Raw genomic sequence first — 15,007 nt, 5'->3', positions numbered from 1 at the left:
ACAATGAGGCTGGGGTGCTCAGCACATGAGTACACACACGTCACCATATCACTCCTATTATAACATCCACGGCTGGAAAGAAAATACAACACAGTCAAATTTGGTTCCTTTTCATTACAATGTAATGTAGGTCATAAAAAGGTTTTTATTTAAAAGTATGTAAATTGTGTTAATGACATTCCACAATCATTTTACATCATTTCCTAACATATAACAGGGCTCTTAAAGCATGTCCATGGTCAACATCGTAAATCATACATTTATTTCCACAATGTATTTCAATTATTTCTACCTACTTACTCTGTGAAGATCAGCACACATATGTCCTTGAATGGTGTGACACACATTCACCATGTCCTGTGAGTAGACATTGCTGGGTCACAGAATTCCCAGAGCCTGTCTTCTCAACTACAGAGGTATTTAGAGGAGGAAGTCAGTACTGTAATCACTACTGTACCATGAGATATACAGAACTGTGCAAAAGATTAAGGCAGGAGTGAAAAAATGCTGAAAATTAAAGCAGGAATACACTGCATCTATGCACCACAAATCAAAAACACTTTAATTCATTTTTGATATTCAAGGAAATTCCCCCATCCATCCTTGTCGCCATGCTTTATTTTACAGAGAAATCACTTTGAAAAACACCCCCTAGCATTTCCCCATCTAGAATAAAGGGCAGATGTTTCATGTAGCATTTACTTCCTGGAATCCATCTGCCCTTAGCTCAGGCTTACAAGCAGGAGGGTATACTTAGCTGAGAAAACCCCTCCTGAAGATTCCTGGGATGTATGACATCAGTTGCCTAGGCCTGGAAACCAGAAAGTAATTGCAGAAATGTAAAAAAAATAAAAAATAAAAGTTTAAAACAAGTAAATATGATATGCCTTCCTATCTATTTACTAATGCAAGCAGCATAACAATTTAAAATAGTCAATGTTGATTGAGAGAATAAAGTTCTGTTTTAAGAATGTTTTTAGAAATAGAAGAGAAATCCAAATCAAATCAATATTTGGTGTGACCCTTTGCCTTCAAAGCAACATCAATTCTTCTAGGTACACTTACATACAGCTTTTGAAGGAACTCGGCAGGTAGGTTGTGCCAAACATTTTGGAGAACCACAGATCTTCTATGGATGTAAGCTTTAACTGACAATTGCGCGGCCGTGCGACGCTGTAACCAAAAAAAAAAAAGTCCTTTTTTTCCCACAAATAGAGCTTTCCTTTGGTGGTATTTGATCACCTCTGCGGTTTTTATTTTTTGGGATATAAACAAAAAAAAAAAACGATATTTTTTCCTTTTTGCTATAATAAATATCCCTAAAAAAAACGAAATTTCTTCATCGGTTTAGGCCGATATATGTATTATTCTACATATTTTTGGCAAGAAAAAAAAATCTAAAATTTCAATAAGCGTTTATTGATTTGTTTGTGCAAAAGTTATAGCGTCTGCAAAACAGGGGATAGATTTATGGCATTTTTATTGTTTTTTTTTAATAGTAATAGCGACGAACAGCGATTTTTTTTTTTTTTTTTTAGGGGGACTGCTGCAGACAGATCGGACACTTTTTTGGGACCACTGACATTTATACAGCGCTCAGTGCTATAAAAATGCACTGATTACTCTATAAATGTCACTGGCGGGAAAAGGGTAAACACTAGGGGGGCAATCAAGGGATTAAATGTGTTCCCTTATGAGTGTTTCAAACTGTGGGGGTGATGGGAATCACTGGGGGAGGAGACCGAATGCTGTCCCTAATTACTAGGAACAGACGATATCTCTCTTCTCCTGTCAGAATGTGGATTTTTACACACACACACACATCTCCATTCTGGCTCTCGTGCCTGCGATCGCAGGTGGCCGGCGGTCACCTACGGCGATTTGAGGGATCGTGCCAACCTGTTGCTGTATAATGACGGCGGCTGGTCAGCACGTGGTTAACCACTTCAATACCAGGCACTTTGGCCTCTTCCTGCCCAGGACAATTTTGAGCTTTCAGTGCTGTCACACTTTGAATAACAATTGTGTGGACATACAAACTGCCTTATTTCGGTTGTGAGAAGAAAATGATAAAAATTTAGACTGGTTACAAACAACAAAAAAAAAAAAAAAAAAAAAGTTTTCTTCGTTTGTTATAAAATTTTGTTTTCTCCTTCACCGACAGGCACTGATGAGGAGGCACTGATATGTAGAATTGATGGGCACTGATATGCAGCACTGATGGGCACCGATAGGCGGCACTGAGGGGCGGCATTAATGGGCACTGACAGATGGAATTGATGGGCAATGATTGGCACTGACAGGTGGCATTGATGGACACTAATAGATGGCACTGATGGGCAGCACTGATTGGGCAGGTACTGACAGGTGTTAATGCTGGGCACTGTGATGGACATTGATTGGCACTTTATTGGGCACTGGCAAAGGGTTATGGGGCACCGATTGGCAACTTCTGGGTACATTTGATGGGGGCTGTGCTGATAATTATTGTGATGACTATCAGCACAGATCCCCCCTCTGACAGGGAGAGCCGCCAATCGGCTCTCCCTGTCAGCGCAAACCCAGGAATGCAGTTTATCGGCACTTCTTGGTTCTGGCGATGATCAGCTGTGATTGGTCACAGCTGATCACGCGGTAAGAAGCCTCTGACAGAAGCTTCTTATCACAATTGGAGATGTGGCGTGTCAGACTGACATGCCGCACTCACCGTGCTGCGCACCCCCGCGGGCCGGCATATTATCCTGCTGGATGGCATATTACCCTGCTGGATGTCATATGACACCCAGTCAGGAAAACAGAACCACTTTCCGGCCGCCATTCTGTTATAAGCAGAGCAAGAAGTGGTTAAAAAAATACCAATAAAAAAACGAGCCTTTAGAATCACATTAAGTCACTTAGCCCTGTTCCCATCTTGGAGGTATGGCTTGTCCACAGTTCTTCCATGAAGACCACTTCTGCAGACAGTAGATGGGTGTACCTGGGTCCTACTGGTTTACGCCAGTTCTGTGCTGGTGGACCTGCTGGAGATCTTCTGATGTCAAATGGAAGTAAGCATGAAGTCTTTCATCTACTTCATTAAAGTGGTTGTAAACCAGGGATCTCAAACTGGCGGCCCACCAGCTGTTGCAAAACTACAAGTCCCATGAGGCATTGCAAGGCTGACAGTTACAAGCATGACTCCCACAGGCAAAAGCATGATGGGACTTGTTGTTTTGCAACAGCTGGAGGGCTGCAAGTTTGAGACCCCTGCTGTAAACAATCGCCTTGTAAAACAACCTATTCAGATTGAAATGAAAGGCAAAACATTTGTGTACAGACAAATCACTTCTCCTTAGGTGGACGTTCGAGTTTAAGTGGTTAAAACTAAAGGATGCCTGTTAAGCCGTTTGATTGTTTTTACCGGCAGTGGGAGGGGACATACATACGTTGCGCGTGCATATGTAAATGGCATTTAAACCACACATGTGGAGGTATCACCGCAAACGTTAGAGCGAGAGCAGTAATTCTAGCCCAAGACGTCCTCTGTAACTCTAAACAGGTAACTTGTACAAAATGTTAAATCATCGCCTATTAAGATTTTTAAGTACCGAAGTTTACCTCTATTCCACAAGTCTGCGCAATTTTAAAGTGTGGCATGTTAGGTATCTATTTACTCGCGTAACATCTTTCACATTATGCAAAAGAATCGGGCTAGCTTAATTTTTTTTTTAATGCAGGAAAGTTTTTTTTCCCCCAAAAAACACATGAAAAATTGCTGTGCAAATACTTTGTGACATTAAAAAAAGTTGCAACATCTACCATTTTATTTCCTAGGGTCTCTGCTAAACAAAAAAAAAAAAACATAATATTTCTAGCAAAAAAATGATGATATTTACATGTACGAGAGAAGTGCCAGAATAGGCCCAGTATGGAACTGGTTAAAAAAAACATTATGAATACCTTTTTTATTTTATTTTTTTTAAATAATCACCTCTGTTCCCAGCTGCATAAGAGCTGGGGGAGGAGAAGTAGCAGGACACTGAGCTTTTCGGTGAAAGGCTGTGCAGGGGGGCGTTTCAGGACCATGGTGATCAATGGAGGAGAGCAGGCTGAGTTCCCAACACAGCTATAGAACTGGCCATGGTGTGTTCTCCTGCTTAGTGTGGTCAGTTTTTAATAGGAAAGCAGAGGGACTGGCAGGAAACCAGGGATTTCACATAAAGGAAGCAATACATAGAGAATATGAAATGGGGTAATAAACGCTTTAAGTTTTCTTAGTCGGTTCTCAATCAATGGGTCCCCAATGCTGAAAAATATAGTCAGATACCTCTTCATCATGCCATACCATCAGGGAGGCATGTGATTGGCCCCAAATTTGTTCTGCAGCAGAACAACCCACAAACAGACAATGTCATTAAAGTGGAAGTCAAGCAAAACATTTTTTTTTAAAGTCAGCAGCTAAAAATACTGCAGCTGCTGACCTTTAAAATAAGGACACTTACCTGTCCAGGGAGCCTGCAATGTCGGCACCTGAGGCCAAACCTTGCGGCTTAACTTCCCGGTTCCCTACTGCGCATGCGCGAGTCGCGCTGTGCAATCCGAATGGCCCCTGTTGTCTCTGGGACCTGTGTGTGTCCCAGCAGACAGCGCGATGGGACAGGGAAGAGGCATAGACTCCATGGGAGCCTATGCCCGGAAGTGGGTGCAAATACCTGTCTTAGACAGGTATCTGCACCCCCTCCCCCTTGAAAGGTGCCCAATGTGACAACGGAGGGGGGAGGGTTCCCGAAAAGCAGAGGTTACATTTTTGTGTGAACCTCCGCTTTAAGAACAATCTTCAGCATAAAGAAGAACAAGGAGTCCTGGAAGCGATGGTTGGTCCCCACAAAGCCCTGATCTGAATATCATGAAGTCTGTGTGGGATTACATGAAAGGACAGAAGGAATTGAGGCAGCCTACATCCTCAGAAGATCTGTGGTTATTTCTCCAAGATGTTTGAACAACATACCTGCTGCGTTCCATCAAACACTGCACCTAGAATAATTGATGTGGTTTTGAAGCCAAAGCGTAGTCACACCAAACACTGATTGGATTTCGTTTTTTCTCCTGTTGACTCACTTTATTTTTAGCAATTTACAAAATGCAATCAAATTAAAATATATAGTTTTGAAGCCCCATACACACTATTAATTTTTCTGCAGATTTTTGTCTTCAGATTTACCAAAACCATGTAGTTCCAGGGCTTGCCTGATTGCATACAAATTGAAATGCCTAAGGTTTGACCTCATATTATATGGTTTTGGTAAATCTGAAGACAAAAGTCTGCAGAAAATCTAACGGTATGTATGGGGTCTTAGGCCTCATGTACACTGCTGCTGGTAAACGGACGTTTAGGATCAGTTGGGTGTTTTTTTTTTCCAGCTGCCCCTGAACTCTCCTCTATGTTCTCTTATCAGTACATGTACACGGGGTCGTTTCTAGGCATTTAAGTTTAGAAGCATTTTTTGGAAAGAAAATAAATGCGTTCAGGATGGATGTTCAGAGGCATCTGAAACGCCAAATGCTTGTAACACGCCGGTAACTTGCGTTTAGCCACTCTTCTTTTATAGGCGTTTTTTAATTTTTGACAATTTGAAAAAAAAAAAAAAAGCTTCTAAATCTAATCATGGATGGTAAATGTTGGGTACTATCTGTAAAGATAAATCATTTTAAAACGCCCCGCGTACATTAAGCCTTAGTTTACACGTGCCTAAGACATTTGCACAGAGCTGTATATTCCCTAGAAATCAAAATTGAACAGCAGAGGAGAAGCTGCAAATCATGCAGGGAATTCAAAATGTTGTGAAAAGAGATGATCAGCAGATAGGCAGCACTCACAACATGAAAAGAGATATGCGTACATTAGATTTTCAAAAATAATTATAGTTTGCATTGCTATTACAATGCTGCTTTAACTGACAAATAGAGCTTTCTTTTGGTGGTATTTGATCACCTATGCGTTTTTTATTTTTTGCACTATAAACAAAAAAAGAGCGTCAATTTTAACCACTTAACAACCGCCCATTGCCGATTAACGGCTTCAGGGCGGTTGTTTAACTCTGAGAGCCGTTAATTAACGGCCTCCCAGAATTCTGCTCTCGCGCGCCCCCTGGGGCGCACACATGAGAGCATCCGTGACCGGACCCGGCGCATCACGGATCACGGTAAACGGCCGCTCATCGCGGCCGATTACCACGTGACCACTCCTTCAAATGACGGAGTGATCACTTGTAAACAAACCGGTGTCATGTTATGACGCCGGTTCCTCCCTCCCCCTCGGTGTCAGCAGCGCTGTGGGCTGCGTCTGCAGTGCCCACATCGCTGCTCACCGAATGTAACCCCTCAATTCCCTGCCATTGCATGCAACACTCTGCAACACTCTGCAACACCCTGCAACACTCTGCAACACCCTGCAACACCCTGCAACACCCTGCAACACCCTGCAACACTCTGCAACACTCTGCAACACTCTGCAACACCCTGCAACACCCTGCAACACTCTGCAACACTCTGCAACACTCTGCAACACTCTGCAACACTCTGCAACACTCTGCAACACTCTGCAACACCCGCCAATACCCTGCAACACCCGCCAATACCCTGCAACACTCTGCAACGCCATACTCTGAGATACCCTGCAATACCCAGCCATAGACATCCCCCGCCGCCCTCCGGTGCTTCTACCGACTCGCCAATACGATCAAAGCCAGAATCTTTTTTTTTTTTTCAGACTTCCCAGCTTAGAGGTGAGATGTGGGGTCTTATTGATCCCATATCTCACTGTAAAGAGGACCTGTCATGCCATATTCCTATTACAAGGGATGTTTACATTCCTTGTAATAGGAATAAAAGTGATCAAAAAATTTATTTTTGGGGAAAATAATGTCAAACTAAAATAAATAAAGTAAAATGAACAATACATTTTTTTTTTTTTTTTTAAAGCGCCCCTGTCCCCATGTGCTCACATGCAGAAGCGAACGCATACGCAAGTCCTGCCCACATATGAAAACGGTGTTCAAACCACACGTCAGGTATCGCTGCGAACGTTAGCGCGAGAGCAATAATTCTAGCCCTAGACCTCCTCTGTAATTCAAAACATATCAAATTAAATTGTCGCCTATGGGGATTTTTAAGTAGCGACGTTTGGCGCCATTCCACGAGCGTGTGCAATTTTGAAGAGTGACATGTTAGGTATCTATTTACTCAGCGTAACTTCATCTTTCACATTATGCAAAAATTGGGCTAACTTTACTGTGTTTTTTTTTTTTTAAGCACAAAACTTTTTTTTCCAAAAAAAAAGCATTCGAAAAATTGCTGCGCAAATACCGTGCGAGATAAAAAGTTGCAACAACCACCATTGTATTCTCCAGGGTGTTTGCTAAAAAAAATATATATAATGTTTTGGGATTCTATGTAATTTTCTAGCAAATAAATGATGATTTTTACATGTAGGAGAAAAATGTCAGAATTAGCCTGGGTGCTCCAGAACGCCTGATGGCGCTCCCTGCATGTTGGGCCTCTGTATGTGGCCATACTGTGTAAAAGTCTCACACGTGGTATCGCCGTACTCGGGAGTAATAACAGAATGTGTTTTGGGATGTAATTTGTGGTATGCATATGCTGTGTGTGAGAAATAAACTGATAATATGACAATTTTGTGAAAAAAAAAAAAAGTAAAAAAAAAAAAAAAAAAATACTTGATTTTGCAAAGAATTGTGGGAAAAAATTACAACTTCAAAAAACTCATCATGCCTCTTACTAAATACCTTGGAATATCTTCTTTCCAAAAAGGGGTCATTTGGGGGGTATTTGTACTTTTCTGGCATGTTAGGGTCTCAAGAATTTAAATAGGCCGTCAGTACTTCAGGTGTGATCAATTTTCAGATATTGGCACCATAGCTTATGGACTCTATAACTTTCACAAAGACCAAATAATATCCACCAATTTGTACTTATTTTTACCAAAGATATGTAGTAGTATAAATTTTGGCCAAAATGTATGAAGAAAAAATTACTAATCTGCTAAATTTTATAACAGAAACAAAGAAAAATTAATTTTTTTACAGAATTTTCTGTATTTTTTCTTTTATAGCACAAAAAATAAAAAACCGAGCGGCGATTAAATACCACCAAAAGCTCCATTTGTGTGAAAAAAAAGGACAAAAATTTCATATAGGTCCAGTGTTGCATGTCAAGTGGTTAAAAAAAAACGCTTTTTTTTTTATTTTTGCTATAAATATCCCCAAATATATATATATATATATATATATATATATATATATACAAATTTGCTCTCAGTTTAGGCCGATATGTATTCTTCTACATATTTTTGGTAAAAAAAAAAAAAAAAAAATCACAATAATCGTGTATTGATTGGTTTGCGCAAAATTTATTTAGTTATAGCATCTACAATACAGGGGATAGTTTTATGGCATTTTTTATTTTATTTTTATTAGTAATGGCAGCGTTCTGCAAATTTTATTGGGACTGGGACATTGAGGCGGACACATTGGACATTTCTGACTCTATTTTGGGACCGTTGTCATTTATACAGTGATCAGTCCTTTAAAAATGCATTGTTATTATTACTGTGTAAATGACACTGGAAGTGAAGGGGTGAAGTGTTAAAACATACAAGACAGCGCTCCCTGCTCTTAATGACAGAGAGCAGTGATCTCTGTCCTGTCACTAGGCAGAACGGGGAAATGCTTTGTTTACAAAAGCATCTCCCTGTTCTACCTCTCTGTGACACGATCGCGGGCACCTGGCGGACATCGAGTCCCTGCTTCTTAAAGGGGACATACCTGTATGCCCCTTTGCCCACCAGAGCCATTCTGCTGACGTATATCGGCGTGTGCTGGTCAAGAAGTGGTTAAAACATTTCCACTATCTGACAATCTGCCCATGCCAACTGAGTATCACTTTCATTCCTTCTATGGAAGAATGAAAATAAAATTCTGGTCGCCGTGGGCAATGTAGGAAAAATGAAACAGGATTTTGCCTCAGCCGCTTTAAAAGAGGCATCACAAATAAAGCAAAGATAAAAATGTGCCACCATAGTAAATGCTGCAACAATTTCACCCAAAACATATCGAGGCAAACAAGGTATACCTGCATTACCAAATAAAATTACATTTTGTGCTGATATTTTTTCAAAGATGTTAAAGTGGTTGTAAACCCTTACACAGGTAAGCCTATAATAAGGCACGGTTTAGGAGGTATCCCCTATGTTTGACACAAACTGAAGCAGTGACAAGTGTGTGCCGTTGCTTCAGCGATTGTGTTATTACTGTGCGCATGCATGGGTGTGGCGTCAACGCGGCTCCAGTGCTGTGATTGACGCCACTCCTGCGCATGCCCGTGGTAACGGCACACTCGGTGAAGCAACCTGGAAGTAACCTCCGGGAGTGATGTTGACGGTCGGAGCAGTGTACGGGCACTGCAGCGAGGGCTTTGATCTCAGGTGAGTATTACATAATGAGCTAGTAAGCTATGAGCTCATTATGCCTTTGTCTTGCAGGTGTTAGATTATTATAATTTTTTTTTTAAAGTGGGTTTACACCCACATTAAAGCTATGCAAACTATACTTGGTAAAAAACAAAACAAAAAAAAAAAAACAAGAAACAAGCCGTATAAAATGGCTCAGTTCTGTGTACACGCAAAGACCCAACAATTAGTGCTTGAAAACCCTCACATATAACCAGTGAAGTGACTGGCCTCAGATGACACACAGAAATAAAACCAATCAGCATACATAAATTGTATCTGTACCACGTGCCCTGTACAGAATTTACCCAGTATCTCTCAGTAGCACAAAGCAGGGGGTGTGGATCTGAATTCACACACTGCACAGCTAGGGGAGAAGAACGCTGAGCCTGATTGGAGGGGAGGGGAGGCAAGGGACATCCCCCCCCCCCCCCCCCCTCAGTACAGGAGAACAAGCACAGCTCTGGCTGTCAATCACAGAGCTGGAGCTCTCCTCCCCGCCGCCATTTTTCTGTTGGACTTGGGAAAAGCTGTGAGAAGTGACTCATGCAAATAACAGAAGAACCAGGCAGCAGAGAGAAATCACACTCAAAGCTTTGGATAGAAACAAGTACACAGTATGAAGGACATGCTTTGTTCAGATTTCATGATTTTTGTACTCCCTGTAGTAACATTTACTTAAAGCTTAAGTTTATACTGCCACATACAGGATTAGAAAAAAAATAATTGTATCACCCTCCTAATACAAGCATGCCTCAGTTTTGTAGCAAAAGCAGTACTGAGATCATGATCATAAACACAAAAGGTGTAATTTTTTTTCTTAGTGGACTCCAAGAAAAAGATTTAAGGTTGAATACAACAATTCTCTGTTCTGTCTCGCTCAATGAGGGACACAGGAAGTCTTAAACCTGTGGGATGTCTAAAAGCAGTATTGAGGGTAAGGGGGCAACACTGCAAGCAGGACTGCCTGAAGGACCTCACACTTGAAGCTGGCATCAAATGATGCAGAAACATTGACAAAATGTGTAGGGTTATTAATGCTAGGGTATATATAATAAAGGTCTTGCACCCTAAAAACTTAAGCATGCATCATTCAGATCAGCAAGGACATCAGATTGCTAAATGGCCAAGTACATTGAACATACAGACCAACAGGCATATTTGGCAGCAGCAGGAGCTTTAGCAACGATTAATCCCAGGTTTGAGAGCACGCATCACTAGACGTAATTTTACACGGAGACTGATGCGATGGCCATAAACATATTATATGGCAAGTCTTAGTTCTGGTGATCTGCCAAAAAAAAAAAAGATACATTTTGGTTATGCTTGGATTCTGATGGTTCAGTAGATGCCAACAAAATGTTATTGTTCATGAATAATTCATTGTCATTATTGAGATTTTGCCAGAAAAATGTAAAAAAAAGAAACTGCGGTATAACATGTAGACACCCAGAGACGCTGGCACATACCTGCAGCAGCTTCGAATACCCTATTGCTGAATGCTGGTCTATTCTGGTCTATTCTGACAGGCAAATATTTTCAAGTAGTGCTGGAGCTTGCTGCAACCTCTCGCCACATTTACTATGATTGGCTACTTTTCTGACCAATAGAAAGGTGTGGGAGGCAGAAAGGCATGGATGAGCTTTCGTACAACCAAGAAATGCTGAAGCTTTGCTCGGTCTGCAGCCTGCTGCAGGTATTAGGATAAGTTCACAATGGCATTGAAAGCAAGCATTGGAGGGGTTTTTTAACCCTTTCGCTGCCAGGCCCTGTGCTCTATTTTTACACTCATATTTGCAATTTTTTCTTTGCTTTTTTTATTTTTCGCTTATAGCTTTCAGAGTTTGTAAAAGACCCCCTAAACCTTATATTTTCTAAAAGCACATGACCAATAGAATGAAAAGAAGGTGCTACTGATTTTTATGGTACCATTATATTTGCGCAAATGTTTATCAAACAATATCTTTGCTAAAAATCCATTAAAATCATGATTACCAGATAAATACACAGCAAATTTTACAAAATTCCTACTACATATAAAAGCTTAACCTGTATTGAGTTAACCTCCCTAGCGGTAATCCCGAGTCTGGCTCGGGTTGGGATTTTCATTACAATAGCGGTAACCCCGAGCCAGACTCGGGTTTGCACCGCTCGATGCAGGGGAGGACACAGGGATCGTTACTTACCTTGTCCCCTGGATCCAGCGATGTCCGCCGCGCTGTGTGATCGAGCCGTCCTCCGCTCGATTCACAGTGCCGAATGCCGCCGAGCTCCGTTCCCTGCGACGTTACGACGCACGGGAGCGGAGAACGGCGGCAAATTCAAAAAAGTAAAAACACACAAAACACACACAGCACTGTAATCTTACAGATTACAGTGCTGTAGTAAAAAATACACACCCCCTTTGTCCCTAGTGGTTTGTGCAATGCCCTGCATGCACTTTTATATTATAAATACTGTTTTTTACTGCTTGGAATTTGGAGATTGTCCATAGCAACCAAAACATGTCCCTTTTTCAGTTTTTTGGGGATTTGATTACATTATTGAATAATTTTTATTATTCTTTATTATATTATAAACTTTATCATACCCGGGATGTCCGCTAGACTCTGGTTTGAAGAGATTTCAGAGCGTTATTCCTAAGAATTACAGGACTACAAAATAAAAGCCAGATTTCCATGCAAAATAATTGTACCGCTTTCAGCACCTTATTCCAGACTGAATCATACCGCCAGGGAGGTTAATAAATAACAAATATTTGTAACTTTTAAGTTGCGCCTTTTTGCAAATTGGTGAAAACTGAATAGACGCAAAAGTGTAAATATCTTTTTTTTAAGTATATTTTTCCCTTACAGCTTTCAGAATTTGTGAAAGACCCCCAAAACCGTATATTTTCTGAAAGCATATGTCCTCTAGCATAAAAAAGGTGCTACTGATCTCTTAGGCCAGGGATGCCCAACCTTTTAAAGAGCGGGGGCCACTTAAGCAACTTGGTAACCAGTCGCGGGCCACGATGAGCGGAGTGGGATGATGACAGGTCACGGCTACTCTATGGGCCCTCTGATTCGATCCAGCCAGATGGAAGGGGATGAATTCCCTTTTTTTTAGAAGATTGAATTGGAGGCAGGTGGGAGTAAACGGACAAAAGTCTGTTTACATCTGCCGCTCGGTAGAGGTGAATTGAGGGTTCAATTGGGTAGGGCCAATCATGTGAAAAGGGCCTAAACTGCTTTGACGCTGATATGCTGCAGTTTACCCACACCCCGGGTACAGCATAGTGCACCTGTGTCTATCCTGCGGCTTAACTGAACTTTGCCATAGAGACCCTGCCTGTGGCAAAAGCCGGCACTATACAGGAATCATCGGCTTATGGGGCTCTGCTCTACAGATACTTTCTTTCTCTACCACCAGCTTCATTCACAACACTGATGCTGTGGTATGACGGGTCTGCAACCTACGATCTGGGCTTGCTAACCCACCATTCCAGAGCAGGAGGTCACGGGCCACATCAGAGGGCCACAGGCCATCTGTAGCCCCCGGGCCACTGGTTGGTCACCCCTGTCTTAGGCCATGTGGTATTTGTGCAAATATTTATCAAAACAATATCGTTGCTAAAAATACACTTTAAAAAAGTACCATTATAGGCAGTCCCCGAGTTACGAACATCCGACTTGCGAATGACGGTGGCCTGATATCACTGTCGGCAGTTTGTGCTCCACGTTGGTCCCGGTGTTCTATCGATATGTGGCCTCCATCGCAAAGTGAAAATGCGCAAAACGGAAAGGCACTCCAGCTTAGTTGCCGATCAGCTGAAGTGACATCACCATAGCACATGCGCACATCATAGGAGGGTTTTTCGACGGGCGATACCATTTCACGTGTACAATTCAAAGCTATGCAAAGAGCGGAGGGACACCATAGATGTCAGATTGTGCCTCGATGTAAACCGGCGCAACAGCGACGCACAATATGACAAATACAGTGTCCAGCCGATGTTTGCATAACATTAAATTGTGACTGATAAATGGTATCTCCCGTAGAAAAAAAAGGCTCCTACGATATGCACATGCGCTATGGGACATCACACAGCTGATCGGCAACTCAGCTCGAGTGCCCTTTCATTCTGCACATCCAGTCCAATCAGCTAAAAGACAGACGGATGGAGATTCCATTCCCCATCCATCTAGCAGATCGGATCGGATGGAAATGGACAGGCGGTCCGTTTCCATCCGACCGCCCCATAAACAACAGCATGCTGTGTCAGTGTCCACTCCGCATCAGTGGAGCGGACACGGACCTGTAATCCGCCTGCTCAGACGGGATCAGCAGACAGATCACCCGCTGAGCAGGCGGATCTGCTTGACAGAGTCCACTCCATGTGAATGAGGTCTTACCAGGAGCTGGTCCATTAGGGGTGCTGGCCCCCTGCAGAGCGCCGGACTCATACGCTTGTATGAGGGGTTTTTTTTCAAGTCACATGATTAGAGCCTGAGGCTCTAGTTGGTTTGAAAAAAGTTTGGGCTCGGGGCGCAGAGCATTGCACCCCGAACCCATCCACTCGTCTTCCGGCTTCTCCTCCTGGCCAATCAGGATGAATCAGGATGGCTGGGAGGAGAAGCTGAGGAAGACGTGGAGGGGTGAGTGCAGGGGGGGTGTCACTGTGGAGGGGCGAGGCAGACCTGGGGGGAATTTGTGTTTTTTGTTTTTGTTTTGTTTTTTAAAGAATTTAACTTTTGATGTTTTTTTTACAGTTATTTATTTTTGAAACCGAGAAAGGAACTGAAGATAGTCCCTTTTCTCTGCAGCACTTCACTTGAATGAACAAGGAATCTGTATATACACTCGTGGTTACTATATACAGTTGTGCTCATAAGTTTACATACCCGGGCAGAATGTATGATTTCTTGGCCATTTTTCAGAGAATATGAATAACACAAAAACTTTTCTTTCACTCGTGGTTAGTGTTTGACTGAAGCCATTTACTGTATTATCAATCAACTGTGTTTACTCTTTTTAAATCATATCAGAAACTACCCAATTGACCCTGATCAAAAGTTTACATACCCTGGTGATTTTGGCCTGATAATATGTTCACAAGTTGACACAAAGGGGTTTGAATGGCTATTAAAGGTAAGCATCCTTACCTGTGATCTATTTGTGTGTAATTAGTGTGCGTGTATAAAAGGTCAATGAGTTTCTGGACTCCTGACAGACACTTGCATCTTTCATCCAGTGCTGCACTGACGTTTCTGGATTCCGAGTCATGGGGAAAACAAAATAATTGTCAAAAGGATCTGCGGGAAAAGGTAGCTGAACTGTATAAAACAGGAAAGGGATATAAAAAAATATCAAAGGAATTGAGAATGCCAATCAGCAGTGTTTAAACTCTAATCAAGAAGAGGAAAATGAGGGGTTCTGTTGAGACCAAACCACGGTCAGGTAGACCAACTAAAATTTCAGCCACAACTGCCAGGAAAATTGTTTGGGATGCAAAGAAAAACC

At 41.9% G+C, this 15,007-nt stretch overlaps 1 protein-coding gene across 2 annotated transcripts in view; it reads right to left on the bottom strand.

Annotated features, from left to right (window-relative positions):
• Nucleotides 1-15,007, bottom strand: part of NT5DC2 (5'-nucleotidase domain containing 2) — a 216,158-nt gene that overhangs the window by 100,828 nt on the left and 100,323 nt on the right. Inside the window, exon 15 of one of the 2 annotated variants that reach the window (XM_077452220.1) lies at nucleotides 100-10,796. The exons of the other annotated variant lie outside the window; for it this stretch is intronic. The gene's annotated coding sequence lies outside the window, so the exon portion shown is untranslated. Of the gene's footprint in view, nucleotides 1-99; nucleotides 10,797-15,007 lie in introns of those variants that run through there. 2 annotated transcript variants of the gene reach the window in all.

This window comes from Lithobates pipiens, unplaced genomic scaffold, assembly GCF_037356315.1.
Source record: "Lithobates pipiens isolate NorthernLeopardFrog02 unplaced genomic scaffold, aLitPip1_a1.2 Scaffold_23, whole genome shotgun sequence".
In the NCBI taxonomy this organism is placed as follows: domain Eukaryota; kingdom Metazoa; phylum Chordata; class Amphibia; order Anura; family Ranidae; genus Lithobates; species Lithobates pipiens.
This window is presented reverse-complemented; position numbering and strand designations above follow the sequence as displayed.